Raw genomic sequence first — 22,073 nt, 5'->3', positions numbered from 1 at the left:
TGAGGATTAAATAAGGAGGGAGTGAACCATGTGCACCACCTGGACCTCCTAGGATAAAATGGCGGTATATACATTGTTGTTGCTGTTAAATTAAAATACAACACATAAAAAGTGGCTTTAAAACCGTGAAGAAAGAAAACAAAGAATAGTATACCACTTCCTAGATATACAGTCATACCTCGAGTTACAGACACTTAATGTTGCGCGATTTCGGTTTGCGCACCGCACCAAACCCATATGTACCTGAACGGGTTACTTCTGGGTTTCAACGCTTGCGCATGTGCAGAAGCGCTAAATTGTAGTTTGCACATGTGCAGAAATGCTGAATCGCAACCCGCGCGCACACAGACACGCTGCTGCGAGTTGCAAACGTGCTTCCCACACGGATCACGTTCGCAACCCAAGCGTCCACTGTACTATAATACAGTAGGTTAAACATTGTAATTGTTTACTGTTAACAATTGTTAATTGCAGTGTTTAACCTACTTTATTCATAAATGAGTTCCAAATTTCATTTCACTTGTCCATGCAAAGCCTACATCTATAAGTAAATCAGCTCATAGTGTAGTCAGGTCTTCAATCCGTTGTTGAAGAAGAAGAAGAAGAGTTTGGCTGAGAGACTTCAGAGAAGTGTGACTAGCCCAAGGTCACCCAGCAGCTGCATGTGGAGGAGCAGGGAATAGAACCCGGTTCACCAGATTACAAGTCCACCACTCTTAACCACTATACCACACTGAGAGAATGGTGTCATGCATTTATCCTTTCGGGGGCTGCAATGGTGGTATAGACATGCAACCAAGAAATGAAACAAATGAGCAAGCTGCTCATGTCCCATCCATTTCAGTAGGTCTACTCTGAGTGTAGGACTTAAAACTGGACACAGCCTGGAGTGTCCAGTCACACCCAGCGGGGGAGTATTTGAGATTATATTGGAAGGATTGGATGGTGAAGCTGTAGCACGATACCCGCGGCAGAGAGGACCACTTTGCATGGGAAGGCATTTCTGTGCAGGCTGCCGGGGATTGTGGGTATTCCTGCAAGGTGTCTTGTTTAGTTTGCACCGTTGAAAGTAATTAGCACCAAGTGTAGCAATACTGCAGCTCACATGCTGCATGTAATTGAATTTCCCAGCTCGGATTTGTGTTAGATGGCAGTGCTGTTAATATGGTATAGATTTGCATTTCCCATAATTCCTCAGCCAATTTAGGACACTTGGCTGTTGTTCCAAAACAGGGATGGGGAACCTCTGGCTCCAGGGGCCAAATGGGGGTGGGATCTTCCGAGCGCTCCATGCCAATAGTGGGTGGGGTCAGGGACAAAAGTGGGTGGAGCAATGGACATAGATAAAACTTAGGCTAGTTTGTACACACACACACACACACACACACACACACACACACCCTCTCGCTTATCCTCCATTCAGGCAAGCAGGTGCCTTTGTCAAAATTCAAGGACACATCCCAGAAAGTACCGTATTTTTCGCTCTATAAGATGCACCAGACCACAAGACGCACCTAGTTTTTGGAGGAGGAAAACAAGGGGGGGGGGGGATTCTGAATCCCAGAAGCCAGAACAGCAAGAGGGATTGCTGCACAGTGAAAGCAGCAATCCCTCTTGCTGTTCTGGCTTCTGGGATATCTGCGCAGCCTGCATTCGCTCCATAGGACGCACACACATTTCCCCTTACGTTTTAGGAGGGAAAAAGTGAGTCTTATAGAGCAAAAAAATTGGTAGATCCCACAAGCTTGAAGTCTGCCTGCCCCTGATTTAGGCCGCCTGGCTTGTCTAGGTAATTTTCACACACTCGTGCAAACATCGGGTGATGCTGGCTCTATGCACAAGATGCAAATTTCTGTTCTGTTTCCTTGCTTTTATCAGAAGAAGGAAACGGAATGGATTGCCGAGCCAAGGGCTACGCTTGCTTACTCTGTCGCTGGACAAATTCCTAATAGGGCAGCGGATAAAGAATCCGAGAAGGTTTTATTGCCTCCTCGGACAAATGTTTCCTAAGCCTTGAGTGACAGACGGAGCCTTTAGCCAGTCTGGGCAGGAAGTCAAAGCTTGCATTTAAGGGAAGGCGGCGTTGACTGTTCAGCAGGGAGGGGTGAAACGCCACTATTTAGTTGGCATTAAGAAAGAAAAGAAACAAAACCGAACCAGGAGCTTCCTGACTGGCTCAAACAGGAGTCGACAGAGACAGCCAGTCTGATGTGCTATTTATATTATATTCTATAGATCCCCATTATGCTTCTTAAAGAAAAAGAAAAAGTTTGTTCCCATCTCAGGGAGGTGGGGAAGGAATGCTGCTCACCCAGAGACAAAACATTGCTAGTATTTCATCCTCCTCAAGCTGCGTCTCTGAAGTGTCCATGCTTGGAAATAAAAGTCATTGGCAGGCTGTCATCCAAGTAAAGTTGTACTGATGGCTAGGGGAAGCAGAAGCTTATGGGAAGAGGCTGCTTTTGAAATTCGCCACTTCGGTTGGTGGAAACTTAGATCTAGAAGCTAGGCGCCCAAATGGCTCCTTAAACCAAGATTACAGCCACTAAAACAGAATGCCTAGTTGCCATTTGGGGACCAGGCAGCTAGAAAGCCGTATTTTTCAATAAGACGTTTTGGTTCCTGAAATTCATTCTGATTGTGCGATACAGATAGAATTCTACAGGGTGTGTTGCTAGTGTGTGAAAACAGTCAAAATCCAAGGATCTTTCAGGCACGCACCTTCAGATGGTGGTGACGTCAGGCGCCATCCTGGGACCCAGGAATCTTCACTTGGTTGCAGGTGGCTCATAGCCAGGTGCAAAACGCGCCTGGCAAATTGCTAACACTTGCACAGTGGATAGCGGGACCAAGGCCTGGATCTCGGGGAAGGGCCAAGCAGGTTGTTAAGAAAATGGCTCACCTGCAAGTCATCAAATACCCCTGGCCTAACACCTCCCCACCTGTTGAACTGTCTCAGTTGCCTTCCAGTCAGTGAAGAACCATCCCCTTCTGGAAAGGTGCTTGGGGATAAGTCCGAGGGCAAGATGGCTCCGAAAACTCCTCCAAGGACATGGAGGCAACAGGACCAGCACAAACAAAATCTTGCATGCCAAGCCTCTAAAGGACACCAGCTATGCAAATAGCTATGCCTGCCCTGCTTTTCAAAAGGAGAGAGCAGCTTACACCTGGTGACATATTGCAGATCTCTGCTGTGCTTTATGAATTTGCAGCCCCGTAAACCCATGCTGGAACGTTGCACTGACTTCTTATATAAAACCTTAAAAACTTCCCACCACGCTGAGATTCTGATTTTGCCAAGAGACAGCCAGGACTCCTGGAATCTTCTGCATGCAAAGCATATGCATTTCGACTTGAGCTTCTCAGAGAGCCATGTTGTAGGAGACCAAGGTTCAAAAGCAATTCCCCACTCTGCCATGAAGCCCATCTTGGGCCACTCACTGCCACTTGGCCTGACCTACCTCACAGGGTTGTTGTGGGGATAAACGAGGGGTTGAATAATGTCAGCTGCCTTGAGCTCCTTGCAGAAAAAGGTGAGATACAAATGCAACAAATAAATTGCAGCCTACAGTGGTTGTGATATAAGAATTGTCTTATACTAAGTCTATCTAAGGGGACGCGGGTGGCGCTGTGGGTAAAACCTCAGCGCCTAGGACTTGCCGATCGGATGGTCGGCGGTTCGAATCCCCGCGACGGGGTGCGCTCCCGTCGTTCGGTCCCAGCGCCTGCCAACCTAGCAGTTCGAAAGCACCCCCGGGTGCAAGTAGATAAATAGGGACCGCTGACCAGCGGGAAGGTAAATGGTGTTCCATGTGCTGCGCTGGCTCGCCAGATGCAGCTTGTCATGCTGGCCACGTGACCCGGAAGTGTCTGCGGACAGCGCTTGCTCCCGGCCTATAGAGTGAGATGAGCGCACAACCCTAGAGTCTGTCAAGACTGGCCCGTATGGGCAGGGGTACCTTTACCTTTACCTAAGTCTATCTAGTGCTGTACTGTCTGCCCTGACAGGCTCCCATGGTCTCAGGTGACAAAAACTGAACCTGGGGCCTTCTATGTGCTAAACCAGTATTGGAGGCGATATGCCTTTGAATCCCAGTTACTGTGGGAATCACGAGTGGGCATGGCGATTGTCCTCCTGTCCTGTTTTATGCTTTCTAGAGATATCTGGTTGTTGGCTGTGAAAACAGCTGGTCTGAAAGAAAAAAGAGACAGAAGAAGAGGGCAGCAGGCAGGTGGAAAAGGGGCAGTCATACAGTCAGAATGTTGTTGTTGTTGTTTAGTCGTTTAGTCGTGTCCGACTCTTCGTGACCCCATGGGCCAGAGCACGTCAGGCACTTCTGTCTTCCACTGCCTCCCGCAGTTTGGTCAAACTCATGCTGGTAGCTTCGAGAACACTGTCCAGCCATCTCATCCTCTGCCGTCCCCTTCTCCTTGTGCCCTCCATCTTTCCCAACATCAGGGTCTTTTCCAGGGAGTCTTCTCTTCTCATGAGGTGGCCAAAGTATTGGAGCCTCAGCTTCAGGATCTGTCCTTCCAGTGAGCACTCAGGGCTGATTTCCTTAAGAATGGAGAGGTTTGATCTTCTTGCAGTCCATGGGACTCTCAAGAGTCTCCTCCAGCACCATAATTCAGAATGTGGCCCCCAACAAATTGCCCCTGAAGGAATGTGTGGCCCTGGAAAGGGGAAGAAACATTGCCTACTCCTATTTTTAAGGGATACAGCCTGGCGTCTCTGTTGCTGGTCTGGGAGGAAGTGAGGTTTCTTGCCACACCAGTGTGGTGGTGTTATTAGAGGTGAAAAGGCACCGCTCTCCAAGTTCTGCTCCCTCCACCATCAATGAGGCAGAGCTGGAGCGAGTGGAAACTCTCTCAGTGCTGCAATATCCTGTCGTGAATCCTGTTCAGGAGGTGATTGGAGAGGGGTAACATTTATAATAAATTCGGAAAATGTCACCCAAAATGATCAAGGGGACAGAGCGACTCCCCCTTTAAAAAAAATTTGTTCATTTGTTAGTCACTTTATCTTGCCCTATCTTGCCCACGGCAACCCAAAAGTAACATGCAGTCTTTCCCCTACGAGGAAAGTTTGCAGCATTTGGGACTTCCTGGTTTAGAGAAAAGGTGAGCAAGCAGCGACATGATCGAAGTTTGTAAAATTACACATTGCATGGAGAAAGCAGATGGAGAAATGTTTGTCTCCCCATAACGCTAGAACTTGTGGATGTCCAATGAAGCTGAAAGTTAGAAGATTCAGGGCAGAGAAAAGCAAGGGCTTTGTCACTCAGTGGATAGTTAAACTATGGAACTCCCTCCCACAGGAGGCAGTGATGATGGCCATCAGCTTGGATGACTTTAAAAGAGGGCTGTAGCAATGCACAGAGAACAAGGCTATTGAAGGCTACTAGGCATGATGGCCTGGGACGTGGGTGGCACTGTGGGTTAAACCACAGAGCCTAGGACTTGCCGATCAGAAGGTCGGCGGTTCGAATCCCCACGATGGGGTGAGCTCCTGTTGCTCGGTCCCTGCTCCTGCCAACCTAGCAGTTCGAAAGGACATCAGAGTGCAAGTAGATAAATAGGTACCACTCCGGCGGGAAGGTAAACGGCGTTTCCGTGTGCTGCTCTGGTTCGCCAGAAGCGGCTTAGTCATGCTGGCCACATGACCTGGAAGCTGTATGCCGGTCCCCTTGGCCAATATAGCGAGATGAGCGCTGCAACCCCAGAGTCTGCCACGACTGGACCTAGTGGTCAGGGGTCCCTTTACCTTTACCTTTAGGCATGATGGCTGTGCTCTGGCTCCACGGTCAGAGACAGCAATGCTTCTGAATATTAGTTGCTGGAAGCCATGGGAGGGGAGAGGGCTCTTGTGCTTAAATCCTGCTTGCCCACAGGCATGTGGTTGGTCTCTGTGAGAACAGGGTGCTGGGCTAGATGGACCATTGGCCTGAACCACCTGGCTCTTCTTAGGATCTTAAATTGGACAATTTTTTTTTAATTTTTTTATCATATAATTTTTATTAATCAACATCAGCAAACAAAACAAAACAAAATACATTAATTTCACATCGTTTTCATAACTTATTTCTCTTTTGGACTTCCCTCAGCTGTTCCGTAAATCATCCATAGTCATAATTTTAATTACACATTTCTCAAATTTATATTGACATTATTTATCTCTTTTTTTCCTATTCCCTTTAGACAATATTTCTTGCTTTTTTACAGTGCTTCTTTAAATCCCTTAAGCGTCATCTGTCCTTCACTTAAATATTCCAGATATTCCACAAATTTCCCCCAGTCCTCGATGAACTTTTGGTCTCTTGTGTATCTAATCTTCCCTGTCAATTTATCTAACTCTGCGTAATCTAACAATTTCATTCTCCACTCTTCCACGGTCGGTATTTCTTGCTGTTTCCATTTCTGGGCCAGTAATACTCTTGCAGCTGTGATTGCATATCGAAAAAATTTGCAATCTTTCCTTTTTATCTCATTTCCTACTATTCCCAACAGAAAGACTTCTGGCTTCTTTATAAATGTGTATTTTAAGATCTTCTTTAACTCATTATATATTTTTTCCCAGAAGTCTTTCACTTTCTTACATTCCCACCACATGTGGTAGAAAGTACCCTCTTTATCCCTACATTTCCAACACCTATTGCATGTCTTGTACATTTTTGCCAGTTTTACCGGTGTCATATACCATCTGTAGAAAATCTTCATCATATTCTCTTTCAACGTCATACAAGCAGTGAATTTCAGACCCTCCTTCCATAGTTTCTCCCAGTCCTCAAATTGTATATTATGACCCACATCCCTGGACAATTTTTAATCTTCAGATGTAATCTTTTGGTTGATCTCCCTAAGTTCAATGTGGCATAGACCCCCTGAAATGAATGAACCCATGTTAATCATCTCCATTAACTTCAGTGGGTCTTCTTTGAGTAGGACTAGCATTGGAAACAACCCCCAGTGTATGATATTATTTATTTTATGTGTTGTAAACGATTGTCGTTTTTCCTTGTTTCCTGCTGGGGAATGTTTACATGCAAGTTGGGCTAGAAAATATGTTAAATAAGGAAATTTATTCCTGACCTGGATTCTCTCATTCCTCAGGCTTGTTTGTGTGCACCAGCAGTGTTAGGAAAAAGTAGGCAGGCCTGATTTGTTTAGTTATTTAACTGTATTTACATCCCACGGTTTTCTCCATGCAGCTCAGGAGAGCATACATTGATTTGTTCCTCCCCAATTGCATCCTCACAACAACCCTGTGAGGTAGGCTGGGCTAAGAGAGATAACATAGGAGGAGGAACCATGCAAGATCTAGCAGACAGCCACCAAACTAGCGTCCAGTGGCTAGCTGGCTTTCTCTGGGAAGCCCACAAGCAGGGTATAAAGCTGACATACTTGTTTCCATTGATGCTTCCAGCATCAGGTATTCATTGCTGGACTATTCCTAAGCACAGAGGTTCCATTATGGCTAGTAGGCATCGATAGAATTTTCCTCCCATTTGGAAGCACAGCTTGTAACTACTAGAAGCCGTTCATTCAGTTTAGTGGGCCCAAGCCTGTGGAACTCCCTCCCACCTGAGATTAGACAAGCAACCTCCTTTCTGAACTTTGGTTGCATGACTGAAACTTGCTCCAAAATAAGCATTTTGAGCTTATTATTTGAAAATAAAAGTTTAAAAAATATATTTATGTTTATTCATTTAATCAAGAACATATAATTTCTTGACATATACAAAAGTAAAGGGGAGGGGAAACCATGCAACTGTATGAAAATTAAACACCCCCTACCTGCATACAAATTTGGGTCATTTCATTCACAATTCCTGGGGGGAGTGATGATGTTGGAGGTAGTAGCAATTTTTTAAAGAGCGGAATTCTGTGAGCTGTAGTGTGTTAAGTGTGCTGAGTGTTGTTAAGCACCCTATTCTCCCTCAGAGCTACAATTCCCAGAGTTCCCTGTGCAGAACGATGTGTTTTTAAACCAGTCCCAAGAATTGTAGCTCTATGAGGGGAATGGGAGTCTGCCAACAACTCTCAGCAACATGAGCAAACTTCAGTTCCCAGAATTCCTTGGGGGAAGCCATGTCTAAGCAGACATAGTGTCATAGTTCTTCAAATGCATGGTGTCAATGTAAAGGTGACTGGGGTTGTGGCGCTCATCTCGCTTTCAGGCCAAGGGAGCTGGTGTTTTTCCACAGACAGTTCTCTGGGTCATGTGGCCAGCATGACTAAACCGCTTCTGGTGCGACGGGACACCGTGGCGGAAACCAGAGCACATGAAAACACCGTTTACCCTCCCACCACAGCGGTACCTATTTATCTACTTGCACTGGCGTGCTTTCGAACTCCTAGGTTGGCAGAAGCTGGGACAGAGCAACAGGAGCTCACCCCATCATGGGGATTCAAACTGCCGACCTTCTGATCGGCAAGCCCAAGAGGCTCAGTGGTTTAGGCCACAGTGCCACCCCGATACCCAGGTGTCAATGTAGCCCAGGGTGGCTGCCTCTGTCTTAATCCAAAGGCAGTTTCCAGGGTGAGGGAAGCCGAGTTAGGTCATATTCACACCATACATTTAAAACATTCTTATACTGCTTTAACATGAGAACTATAGTTTATTAAGGGTTGTGAAAGTTGTTAGGAGACACACACACACACACACACCGAGCTACGATTTCTAGCAGTATTTTTCTTAGGAGTGAGTCTGTGGGGGTGCCTCTATCTACACCTTGAACAAAACTGGTGATGATCAAATTGCCCTGGGAGGGAGCCAGCTCACAACCCAATTGCTGGCCACGTTTTTCTCTATCTCTTCAGGGAATCATGGGGTCTTCTTCCTCTTTTTCTCCCATCACTCCGCCTCCATTCTTGCTAATGAAAATGTCAGTTGATGGCTGGGATTATATACTGTTGTTGCATTAGCCCAGTAAGTGGTTGACATGAACGGCGCATTTCTTCCCCTCCCCCAACTGGCTGGACAATCCATAATTCGCTGAGCTAAAAAACACATCAACTGCACCACATCTCTGGTTGCTAATAACACTTCAGTTGTGTGTTGTCCAATTTCCTCCCGAAGGGGGAATGTTTGCTGCTCTGATACTTTGCAACAAAGTTGGGAAACCTCATGTCAAGGGGGCAAATGTGGACCTCCAGTTCTCTCCAAATGGCCCTCGGAACTCTTCCTAGACAGCACCCATCACTGGAGCCTGCTTTGAACTTTGGGTGATTTTACTTGCCTGGAAAGTGTCCTCCAGCTCTGAGAGGTGTGTTTGTGTAGAAAGTGGCCTACTGTACAAAGGTAAAATTTACATAAGTTGCTCCACCCCTAGCATGTGGCCCTCAGAAGGTCACCCAACAGGGTGAGCGGCCCTCTAGCTGAGAAAGGTTTCCTCAGCCCCGCTGTAGAGAGACGGCTCTTTGTGAGTTGAAATTTTCTGAAAAACAAAATGACAGTTTCTGTGCCTTGTTGTACAGGTGGGTGGAGGTGGTGGTGGTTTCAAAAAATCCTCCAACTTTAGGAAGTTGTTCCGTGAAAGGGAGGCTTGCACAGCAAAGTTATTATCAATCAGAGCTTGGGACACCCAGCCCGGGGGGTGGGGTGGGGGGGTGCTTGCCTGGCCAGCTTGGTACGAAACAGAGAGATGACTGTTTGCTTGACTGAAGACAGATTGCAGATGGCAGTGTGAAAAGGCAGCCTTGCAAGTTTCAGCCAAAGGCCTCAAGAGCTATAGCAACGGGGTCATTTTGCCCGGGGCCTTGCTTCAGCAGAAGGGGCTTCTCAGAAAGACCCCTTTGGCTTACTTTCTCTTCATTTCTCTCTGTTTGCCCTCCCCTCTTTGCACGTCTAAAATCTTGCTTTTATTCTTCATGCCATCCTTATTTGGCTTGGCAAATGGGGGGATGGAGAATGGTAACAAGAGGATCCCCGATTCGATCTGGGGTTGCCAGACTTTTAAGCTGACCTGAAGACTCCAGATATGCTTAGCTCCCTTCTGGTGGCAGGGAAAGGGTTTGAATCTCCAGGTGAGCCTGAGGATGCCTCATTACCTCTAAAGATTTTATATATATATATGAATATGCATGGAACTTGCAAGCTTTAGCCTGGCAGAAGCCGACTGCAAATTATTGCATAGTCTTTCTGGGCGGTCTGCCCTCCTCTGCTCCCTCCTCCCCTCTCCCAATTAACCTCCGTCTCCTGGGCTCAGTAGTGGGAGGGAGTGCAGAAGAACAACCACAAGGGCCCTCCCCCGTGACATCACCAGGGGTCACCCCAAAGCCTCACGTTTGGGCCCTCAAATCTCAGGATGTGAGATGCTCCTGACCTGGCAACCCTCGCTGCATCCCTTGCAAGAGGGATCATCCCTGACCTTTGGCTGTGCTGACTTCTATGGCTGATGGAAGTTGGGGTTCAACGTCTGTGGGGAGGACACAGGCTTCCCTTCCCTGGCCCTATGATGGAAACTTAAACAGCCCTTCTTTAAACACATAGATAGTCCCTGTGTCATGATTTGCAGAAACTCACAGGAGGGAGGGGCTTTAAATTACAACCCATGATGATCTCTCCTTCTGGTTCGTTAACCATCTCAGTGTAAAGCTTGCATCTTATTTCATTGAGGAAAGAGGTGCTTTCAACAACAACACCCCCTTGCCATTAAATGGTGCAATCCTAATTGCCGTTGTCTGGATTTAAAAGCCCTCTGGGGCATCAACAGCCCCCTTTTTTCTGCAGGCGGTCACAGCTTCTCTTTCACTCCCCCAAACCCTTCTTTCCCAAAAGGGCTGCCTCCCCCCTTGATGCTTTCATGTCAGAGGCTGATGAAAGAAAGCGCATTTTCACTAATGATCAAGATCTGCTTCTCCAAGTGTCTCTTTCAAGTTTGATTCCAGTGAGGGCCTTTGAACAGTTGTTGGCCTCATAATGATGAAAGGGGTGTATGTGTGATGCCATAGCTGGAGTTTTTCTCCTCTCTGTCTACCGTGCCAAGGGTGGGTTATCATCTTCCCTTATCTGTGGATGTTTCCAGGCTGTCAGCATTTTGTGAGATGCAGCTCAGCCACATTCTAGAAATGAAGGTTTGTGAGGTTAAAGTGGATTAAAAGCACGTTGTTTGCCCCCACGCAATGAACCCATCCCCCCCCTTTTTCTTTCAAAATGACTTTTCCCAATGGGAAAATGTACTGAAAAACGTGGAATAAACTAACGGTGAATCGGAAGAAACACCCCACAAACAAGCTAGGACGGATGCTTGTTGCCATCTGACCTCCTCACAAGCAAATTGGAACAAATGCTCAATAAAGGATATGTGCAGGCTATCCTTCGTTATAAGAATTTTAAGGACTCAAATATAGAATAAATATTCATAAATGGACACCTATCTAAATATATGAAACATGTGTCTGAAATAGTACGGGAGAACAATCCTGAAGTCATTTTGACTCTCCCAATGACCTCAAATTTTCCTCTGCAGTAAGGGAGGCAAATGGGGAAAGCCTTCATATTACCTTTTTGCTTACAAATCCTGTCTTAAGGGCTTATTTGTGCATGAATAGGGTGAACCTGTGACCTGGATTCAGGAACTAAAGTATTATTAACCATCACAAAAGAAAGGCCAGATTACCCAGGGAATGCAATCAGTAACCATTATCAGATATCCTGGCAAACAGGATTTCTGCTATAGACCGCCTCCTTCTGTGATGTGTGCATGATGTTTTGGGGTGGTGGTCTTGAGTACAGGGTGGGCAGTTTCAAAAGACTGTACAGGTATAAGGGCTTGTGCACCATTGTTCAGGGTTCTCCTCCTTCCTGCGTGTGGTGAGTGGGGACCCTGTTGCAACAGTTCCTTGAGTAAAGACCAGGCTTACTAGCCACTTTGCTTCTCAATATATAGTGGTACCTCAGGTTACAGACACTTCAGGTTACAGACGCTTCAGGTTACAGACTCCGCTAACCCAGAAATAGTACCTCGGGTTAAGAACTTTGCTTCAGGATGAGAACAGAAATTGTGCGGCGGCAACGTGGCGGCAGCGGGAGGCCCCATTAGCTAAAGTGGTGCTTCAGGTTAAGAACAGACCTCCGGAACGAATTAAGTTCTTAGCCCGAGGTACTCTGGCTGGCCTCTGTTATTTTCTCCTATCGATAGCGAACCCACTTATACGGTCTCCGGAATACCCCATAAGGGAAAAGGAGCAGTTTTCCTTATAACACTATGTGCAAGCAAATCGGGGTGAATGCTTAGTTAACGGGGTTGACTGAAGGAACCCTGTGTTCCTTCCCCTAGGTTGTTGGTTGTATCTTGGCTTCTCATCTCTGTTTTCTGAAGGCTTCTCCTATAATGATTGTCATTTGAGCACTCTTTCTGGGTGCACTCTGACTTGGGGGCATATTGCAATAGTTTTGCTAATTATAGTGCTGCCGCTTCTAATGCACTTTTCATACTGCAGTACCTGTTGAATTATGGAACCCTGGCTTGTTGACTGATGCCTATCCATATATCATGCTAACATTTGACTACATCAGTAGGCGTGGTATGACACCACAATGAACATCACTGTAAAATGTCAGTACTTCTCCCCCGCCTTACGCACATGTGTGTTTCCCTGCTCCCCCTAAAAACAGCAGGAAAGAACTGTATGCAGGTCTGCCACTCCAGATTTCATCACTTTAATTGCATGACTTTCCAAATTAAGTGGGCTGCAAACAGACCCCGACCCCCCCCCCCCCCCGGAATCCAATAACATGGAAATGACCAGTGCTGTTTTCCTAGGAAAAGAGGTGCTGGAACTCACTATTAACACCTCCCTTGTTCTCTTATAATGGGAATGGTGCCCACCTGAGAGGTGCGGGGGGGGGGGGCGGGGGAGCCCAGGAAATGAGCACTAAACTGGTGCCATATTACATTAGTTTTCTCAAAGGGCTTTTACGTCATGGGAAATCTCAAATATAATGTAAAAATCAACAGTTGGGGAAATGGAGTAAGCTGCTATGTGAATGCAACCTCTCTCCTTCTGTAGATTGGATAGATGAGGGGTGTGTGTGTTTTTCTAGCTCTCTGAATGAGTCACCGTACAGGCAGGTTCCTAAAGAACTGGTGGAATTTGTGGCATTGGTAGAGAGCAAGCAGTCCCCTAAGGCCTGGTTTTGGGGTATAAAATCCTATGCAGTTTAGGATCAGGATACCTGAAAGATCATCTCACCACCACACCCAGTCGATCACTGCACTCAGCAGGTGAGGGCCTCCTGTGTATAGCAATTTTTCAGGAAGCTTGTTCCACATAATGTAGAATTGGGCCTATTGTTCTGCACCACTTCCCCTTGGGAATCCCCTCCCCTTGAATATAAGACAGGCACTGTCCTTTGTTGTACAGTGGTGCCCCGCAAGACGAACACCTCGCAAGACGAAAAACCTGTTAGACGAAAGGGTTTTCCGTTTTTCGAGGCGCTTCGCAAGACGAATTTCTCTATGGGCTTGCTTCGCAAGATGAAAACGTCTTGCGAGTCTTGCGTTTTTTTTCGCTTTCCCCCCCTTTTTCTAAGCCGCTTTGCCGCTAATAGCCGCTTTGCCGCTAATAGCGCTAATCCGCTAAGCCGCTAATGGGTTGCTTCGCAAGATGAAAAAACCGCAAGACGAAGAGACTCGCGGAACGGATTCTTTTCGTCTTGTGAGGCACCACTGTATTTTGGGTGCCAACTCAAGATGTTCCTGTTTCAACAAGCCTTTTATGTAGAGATCTTTCCCAGTCTGCATCTGTACTGGGATTATTTTAAAAATGTCTTTATTGTCTTATTGCCTGTTATTTGCCACTCTGGGCTCCATTGGGGGGGGCAGGGTATAAATTTAATAAGCAATCATAATAAAGCCTAAGGCTTTATTTTTTTATATAATGCAATCAATGTGCGTGGTGCTTTAGAGTAACAACCAGAATGCTTGTTCTCTGCTCCAAGGTGCTTACAATCTAAAATATGGCATAGAGAAGAGCGGAGGAAGATGAAGGCAAGAGTGAACCAGGTGGGAGAGGGGAGATGCTTTTGGTTCAGTTACACATACCAGGGCTTAGTTTCAGGAGGAATAGAGGACTACACAGTTGTTCCAAAGGCTTCATAGGGGAAATTTTTGGTTACTTGGAGGGGAAAGAGCAAACAAAGGATTTGAGGAAGTGGTTTGAGAGAGAGGTGACGCTTCCCGTAATTTACTCCAGACTTAGATATAGCTAGTCTACTGGGGTGGCCAAATCTTCCCCCCTCCCTTGGCCCCCATGAACTGGATGCACTGTATTGAAGGTAAAAGCATCTTTTACAGATTATGGTTGGCTTCTTTAGGCTAGGCTTTAAAAGTTGCTTTAATTTTTTAAAATTTAATTTTTTAAGTTTGTTTTTTTTTAAAGCTTCGTACATCGCCTTGAGTGTACTTTTAAAAATAAAAGTACTGAATAAAACAAAGCATGCTTGATGCAGGAAATATAACTGTGACATCTGTGATTGTTGCTGTATGTATGAGGCTGGTTTTTTTTTAGTAATTTCCAGCCACTTAGGCTTCGATTAAAAAGGCAAAAGGGGACAGGTTTGCATATAATTTGTGCTAGGCTAATTTTATGTATAGGCGTGAATTTAGAAATAATTCTTGTAACAATTGGAGATACAGGATACATTATTTGTGTGGATATAAGCCCAATGTGCTTGCTGTGACTGGTTTGCTGTCTGCTGTCTAGGTGCAAATTGCTGTCAGTCTTAAAAGCTTCTCCTGCTCTCCCTTCCTCTCCCTTCTGTACCTTTAAACCAGACTTGGAGTGGGCAGCTCTCCAAACAGGGCAGCTTTACTCTGCAAAATAGGGTGCATGGCCCCCCTATTGGTCGACCAATCCATGTTGGAACTGAGGCAGCACCCTTCATCTCTAGCAAATAGTCACCAGGGCAGCCCTGTGTGAGGCATACGACAGTAGTGCAGCTTTGAGGTTACAAAGGTGCTAACATTTGCTCTTTTTATTTTTTTTGACCCGAAAGGCTCACCCTTGGTTAAAATACAGTCATACCTTGGTTCTCGAATGACTTAATTCTCGACCATTTTGGCTCCCGAACGCCGCAAACCAGGAATTGACTATTCCGGTTTGTGAACTATTTTTGGAAGCCGAACATCCAATGGGGCTTCCGGTTGGCTGCGGGAGGTTCCTGCAGCCAATCACAAGCCGCGCTTTGGTTTCTGAACAATTTGGAAGTTGAACGGGCTTCCAGAACAGATTCCGTTTGACTACCAAGGTATGACTGTACACCTGAAGTTTCTTAGTTCGATGAAAAACATCAGTAAGGAAAGGGTGTGTGTTATGTGTTGGGTGTTTTCGCTCTGTTGCCCTGGGGTCAACCAGCTGAGCTTCTAATGGATGAGTGAATCCCATCCATCACGTCAGCAATATCTGTAGGGGAGGAATCGGAGAACGATGGGAAGACCTTCTGTGTATTAATGTAGAAGGAAGAGCTGATCTCTCAACACCTTGTGACCTGGTTGGCTAGCTGTGTCTTGTCTGATGGAAAATCTGCCTGACAAGGAAGAGTTCAGCTGTCACTCTCGCTTAGTTCCAGGAGTAGAAAGAGGTGTGGAACAATTGGGTGGTGGGTGGGAGTATGCAGAGCTGAAACCTGCTGTTAATTGTTACCAAGGGGTCTCCTAGGAAAAGGGTGGCGTGCTTTTTTCCAGCTGAGGGCTGCATTGACCCACAGTTGACTCTCTGAGGGCCATGTGTCAGAGTGGGTGTGGCCAACTTTATTATTATTACTATCATTATTTAATTATAGTTGGGGGGGTTGTTTTGGAGTGGTCAAGAAATATCTTTTCACATCATAGCAGGGGCCTATGGGAGTGGTCAGTTATTACAGTGGTACCTCAGGTTAAGAACTTAATTTGTTCCAGAGGTCCGTTCTTAACTTGAAACTGTTCTGAACCTGAAGCACCACTTTAGCTAATGGGGCCTCCCGCTGCTGCTGCAAGATTTCTGTTCTCATCCTGAAGCAAAGTTCTCAACCCAAGCTACTATTTCTGGGTTAGCAGAGTCTGTAACCTGAAGCGTATGTAATCCAAGGTCCCACTGTATTTTTAAATGATTTCAACTTTCTCTCTTTTTTTTTAAAGATAAATGGGGGAGGTTGGGTATTGTCAGGTGCTGTTGCGGTTGCTCGAGAGTAAGCAGGCAGGACTCTGACCTGTGCTTAACAGGCTTTGTTTTGGTGCAAACTATTTACAGTGAAGAGCTCCAAGGCTCATGTCTGGCTCAATCGCTAGCAGAATCCGGGAGTGGTCTTTTTTTGTACCTCTCCCAACCTTTTCCGCCCCTCCCTGCGCCTCAGACTACTGCGCATGATGGGCAATGGCAAGGAGCGGCGTTAAGGCTCTCACTAGCATCCTCTAGTCCTTGCACCTCTTCTCCATTGGAGGTGGGGCTTTCATCCTCTCCGGAAGAGTAACTGCTTCACAAGACTTTCGGAGGCTCCCTATAACACAACTGCCCTTCTATTTCTCGCCTCTGAGCTGATGGCAGTTCCCTGACAAGTATTGACCAGTAAGTCAATGAAAACCAATAACAACAATAATAACAATAAACAGTTTACAGTTATACCCAAATTAAAATAACCACCAACCCCAACTAAACATTTAACCAACACCAACCCGCCAAAAACATAACAGAGGAACCAAAATTTTAGCAATTTAAAACATTGTAAAACATTTTAGCCAGTTGCCCCAGCCCAAGAGTTGTTCCAGCAATGTCCCTCTGGCCTCTCTGGAGCCTCTTTTAGCTGTTCAAGGTGAGTCTGGGCTCTGCCCCCTAGGCCAGGTGGAAATGGGCCTTCAGCAGGAAGCGGTCTTCCTTCTAACACTCACGGTGGTAGGTGTGTGGAAGGTTCCTTAGGTTTCATCCAGACTGACCCCCCCCTTCCCCCCAAAATGCATTTGAGTCAGCCGAGCTACATCTCCCATCATCCCTGGCCATTGGCTGTGCTGGCTGGGCTTGATGAGAGTTGCAATTGAGCAGCATTCACAGTTGTATTGGGTAACTTGTCAAAACACATCCATATCTGTATGATGGTGGAAGCAGGTAGAAAAGGCAGCGAAGGAGCCCTGGAGGTTGCTTCTGCTTTGCATCAGCAAAATGTCAATGCCACTCTGAATTCCCTTCCTCACTAGGCTCTTTGTACCGTAAATTTGTTAGCCGAACCTTGAATGGACCTCCTCCTTCCTCCCCTCACTACACGCTTTTACCTAGATTTTTGTCTTGTGGGCTTCAGCGCCTGCTTTTTGCCCAGTCAGCTCGAAAGGTCATCCCTGGTCAAAGTAGGGGTGTGTGTGTGTGTGTGTGTGTTCATGCCCCCCCCCCAATTGCTGATGCTTCAATCTTTGCATTTGAAAAAAAAAGGTTTCTGGAGAGCTCTGTGCATTAATGATGATGACATTTGAAAGCATTTTTTGTTCCAGCACTTAAGTTAGCATTGACCCCTGGAAAAAGGAATGAGCATGTTTACGTACAACTCTAATGTCATGTGTACAGGCAAATTGTCTCCTCCCTCAATTAAATCTAAATTGTTCATGGAAGCTCTTTGTAGGCAGGGAGACTGCACATGAAACATGGTTGACCCAGTGCAGGGCAGCTGTGAAGAAGGCAAATTCCATGCTACAGATCATTAAGAAAGGAATCGAAAACTGCTGATATCATAATGCCATTATACTAATCTATGGTCTGACTACTTGGCATACTGTGTATAGTTCTGGAAAGGTTTAAAACAAAAGCAAAATGACCCAAGGGGTTAATGCTGACTCCCTTGTGAGGAAGGGTGGCAGCATTTTGGACTTCTTGGTTTGGAGAAAATGGTGACATTATAGAGGTGTGTAAAATTATTCATGGCATGGAGAGAGTGAATAGAGCAAGGGTCATCAAACTTCTTCAGCAGGGGGCTGGTCCACTGCCCCTCAGACTTTGTGGGGGGCTGGACTATATTTTGAAAGAAAGAAAAAATGAACAAATTCCTATGCCCCACAAATAACCTAGAGATGCATTTTAAATAAAAGGACACATTCTACTCATGTAAAACACGCTGATTCCCGGACCGTCCGCGGGCTGGATTTAGAAGGCGATTGGGACAGATCCGGCCCCTGGGCCTTAGTTTGCCTACCCATGGAATAGAGGAAAGCTTTTCTTCCCCTCTGCTAACGCTAGAACCCATGGACATTCAATGCAGCTAAACGCTGGAAGGTTCAGGATCAATAAAAGGAAGGACTTCTTCCTGCATCACAGAGTTAAACTGTGGAACTCCCTCCCACATGAAGCACTGATGGCCACCAACTTAGATGCCTTTAAAAGAGGATTAGACGAATTAATGGAGGAGGAGGCGGCTATCAATACTGACTAGCCGCAGTGGCTGTGCACTGTCTCCGGAGTAGGAGGCAGCAAAAACAAGCCTTCTAAGCAACACCAGTTGCTAGAAACCGCAGGACAGGAACGTGCTCTGTTTGCAGGCTTCCAACAGGCATCTGGTCGGCCACTGTAAGAACAGGAGGCTGGACTAGATGGGTTGTTGGCGTCATCCAGCAGGCTCTTCTTATGTGGTCAAGGGCCATGCACTTTGGTGGTGCTACATAAATGAGGTTTGCAAAGTTGCCCCTGAAAGATCCATGCAACTACGTGTGGTTGGGCCCTTTCAGATCTGCCCTTTGATGCCTCTCGCAACTTCTGGCTTTCTGAGGACTCTCCTCTGGAGTCACTGACATAGTTGGGGCTTGAATTTGTGTGCTCTGCGTTATTTATCGTTTGCCACATCTTGGAATACTCAAGCGTCTCTTTATTAAAAATAGTTTCTGGCAAGGACAGCTGGGAATTTGAAACAGCCTGACTCAACCTGTGGAACTTGAAAAGGCTTTAAAAACCCCAAAACCCCACACCTCTGTCAATATGATTAGTTGTCTGACAATTATGAGGAGAGGCACTGTTACCTTTTCACCAGTGGGGGCGTGCATCACATGAGATTCTCCAACATAATACAGTGGTACCTCAGGTTAAGTACTTAATTCGTTCTGGACGTCCGTTCTTAACCTGAAACTGTTCTTAACCTGAAGCACCACTTTAGCTAATGGGGCCTCCCGCTACCGCTGCACCGCCGGAGCACGATTTCTGTTCTCATCCTGAAGCAAAGTTCTTAACCCAAGGTACTATTTCTGGGTTAGCGGAGTCTGTAACCTGAAGCGTATGTAACCCAAGGTACCACTATATTTTGTTGGATTTCTTAAAAAATAGCTGCCTTGATTTGCCTAACAGGGATAAGCTGACAGGTCATAATGCACCATAAAGCAACAAACAAGCAAGGATGGTAAGTAGCCTGGGAGAATGGGAGTTGTAGTTCAGCAATACCTGGAGGGCCTTCAGTTCCCCACACCAGATTTGGAAAGCTAGAGGCATATTCCAGGCATAATAATAATAATTTTATTATTTATACCCCGCCCATCTGGTTGGGTTTCCCCAGCCACTCTGGGCCGCTTACAGCACATATAAAACATAATGAAACTTCAAACAACAACCCTTTGAGGGATGTTAAGCTGAGAGCTGGTGGCTGCCTAAGGGTCACCCAGTGAACTTCATGGCTGAGGTGGGCAGGTGGGATTTGAACCCTGGTCTTCAAGGTCCTAGTCCAACACTCTAACTGTTGCACTGGCTTAATGCTCATTTTTGTGCATTCACACAAGGGATGTATTCCCCCTCACCTCTCAGAGCTTTTGTAACCAAAGGTTACCTGAGGGGTTACCTTTCCTCATATGAACCTGTCCAGTTGCTGTCCACCTCTGCCCCAGTGGATAACCTCTTCCGCTCACCTAAGAGTTGTTTTCTGGCTTAGCGAATTAGCATTTGCGAGAGGAAAGTGACCCCCAAATTCAGCGCCGTTCTTCGGTTTGAACAATGTCTTTTAACATGGCCTTATAGTGTTTATTTGATACAGCTGTATCTTCCTCAATCATGCTTTTTATATTTTAATTTTATATTGTGAACTGCCCTGAGATCTATGAATGAATTAATGTAATTAATAATAATAATAATAATAATAATAATAATAATAATAATAAATAATATCAGCCTCTGTAATCCAGCTCTCAGTTCTACCAGTGTATGTGAGGCGGGTGGCACCAGAGGTTAACCCTCTTCTGCTGTTCCCCTCTATCTTGGGAATACCTTCTCCCCCGAAACATCTACTCATTCCATCTTTGGTTTAGGTGCCAGGTGAAAACGTTTTCTTTCATTTCCTTTTTGCTCAGGCTGTTTTATGCGCTTGAGGGTTCATGCTGGCACTCTGATCTTACTTTATTGCTCTGCTTTGTCTTGTTTTACTGTAAATCCGTTGACTTGTTTTTAAACTGTGACTTTTATTGTTTTGTCATGAGCTGCTTCAAGAACATTTGCTGAAGAGCATCCTGTAAATATTTCAAGTGAGCGAAACAGAGATGCAGAGGCAGGGGGAGAGAGGCGGCCAGAACCCCTGAAGGAAAATTGAATGTAGCAAGCCCAGCCAACCAAATCGATTAATAAGGCATTTCCAAAAGGCGAGAACAGGGGTGTTGTTGCAGAAAACAGGAACAGATTGTGCAAAATAGAGGCTGTTCCTGGTAAACAGTGACAGTTGGGAGCCTGTGTGACTCACACATGCCTGCCTTCCCCTTCCAGCATTGTGGAGAGGTGAATGTGTGTTTGAAGCCTCAGCACTGAACCAAAAGGTCTCCGTTGTCTGTTCCAGCATACAACAGATGTTTCTGGACATCTTTAGCCCAGAGTACTTTTCAGTGCCGACTAGTTACTCCTAATTCTTTATGTCTGGCACTTACTGGTTCTTCCAAGGCACTCCAAGCCACAATAAAATGTTTGGGGTTTCCTCTGTTGCTTTACGGTGGATCAACCTCAAACGGATGCCAACCAGTGGCTTTCCTGATCACTGCCAAGAGTTTCCCACTAGGCAGGAGATTCTGTCCGTCCCATGGCCCATTAGCAAAGCTGTCCACAAACCTTCCTTTCCAGAGTCTCTTTAGCCAAACTGAGTTAACCACTTCCCAAGGAAGAGTAGGCTTTGTGATGCTGATTTATTTCTGATCTTGGGAGAGCTACATCCGTGGCCTGGAAACTCTCTTGAAATTCTGAGTGTCTGTTCTGACCATCAGACAGCAAAGGACGGGTGACGAGAGAGTTTCCCCATGTGCGTTGAGTTGCCTGCTCACTGTGTAACCACGTTGTACTCATCTAGGGTGTCCATGAGTCAAGGCTGGACTACTGTGGCTGTCGTTCCCAAAATAGGGCCCCACTTCTCCCCAAAAGGAACACATGAAATAAAGTACTGCAAAGTAAGTCGTACGGTATCTTAGCAAATTTATTATGGGACAATTTTTTGTGGACTGGAGACAATACTAGGGATGGGGACAGCACCCACCCAACCCATGGCCTCAATTCCATGCGTCCTGAATCAGGTTGGCTTGCCTTGGGCCGACCTAGGGATCACTCACTGTGCCCTGGATCGAGTCCCAAAGGAGTCTCTTAAATATACAGCTGGGAAGGGGGTCAATTCTACACCACCTAGAAAGGAGATTTGGGCACTGGCTCCTACCTTCTTTTGGAAGATGAAGCCAGAGGTCAGGGTAGGTTTTGATTTAAAAGTGCTTATATTGATGTTTAGAGCCCTATACAGCTCTGGACTGCATTACGTCAAAGACTGCCTTTCCCCATATGAACCAACCCTTGTGATCTTCATCAGGTGTCCTTCTCTGTGTGTTCCACCTGAGAGAGTGTGAAGGAAATGGGCCTTTTCAGTGGTGGCCCCCTCATTTGTAGAAGGCTCTCCCAAGGGATAAATGACTGGTGCCATCCTTGTCCATCTTTAGGGGCCTGGCTAAATAATATTGTCTCTTACAGTGATTCTCACCTCTTGGTGGAGTGGGCCACACTTGTTCATATTAATAAGTTGCTGTATGAGCATTTTATATGTTCTATATTGTTCGTCGCTCTGATTCCCCACCCAGCCACTGGTTTTAAATAGCTTTTTATGTGTTGCATTTTACCTTGTC

General features: G+C 46.0%; 1 protein-coding gene across 6 annotated transcripts in view; it reads left to right on the top strand.

Moving 5' to 3' along the window:
* Positions 1-22,073, top strand: part of SH2B2 (SH2B adaptor protein 2) — a 56,560-nt gene that overhangs the window by 10,802 nt on the left and 23,685 nt on the right. The gene's annotated exons all lie outside the window — the stretch shown is intronic.

Source organism: Podarcis cretensis (genome assembly GCF_951804945.1).
Source record: "Podarcis cretensis genome assembly, chromosome: 15".
Classification (NCBI taxonomy): Eukaryota; Metazoa; Chordata; class Lepidosauria; order Squamata; family Lacertidae; genus Podarcis; species Podarcis cretensis.
The sequence above is the reverse complement of the archived record's forward strand: the minus strand, read 5'-3'. Positions and strand labels throughout refer to the sequence as shown.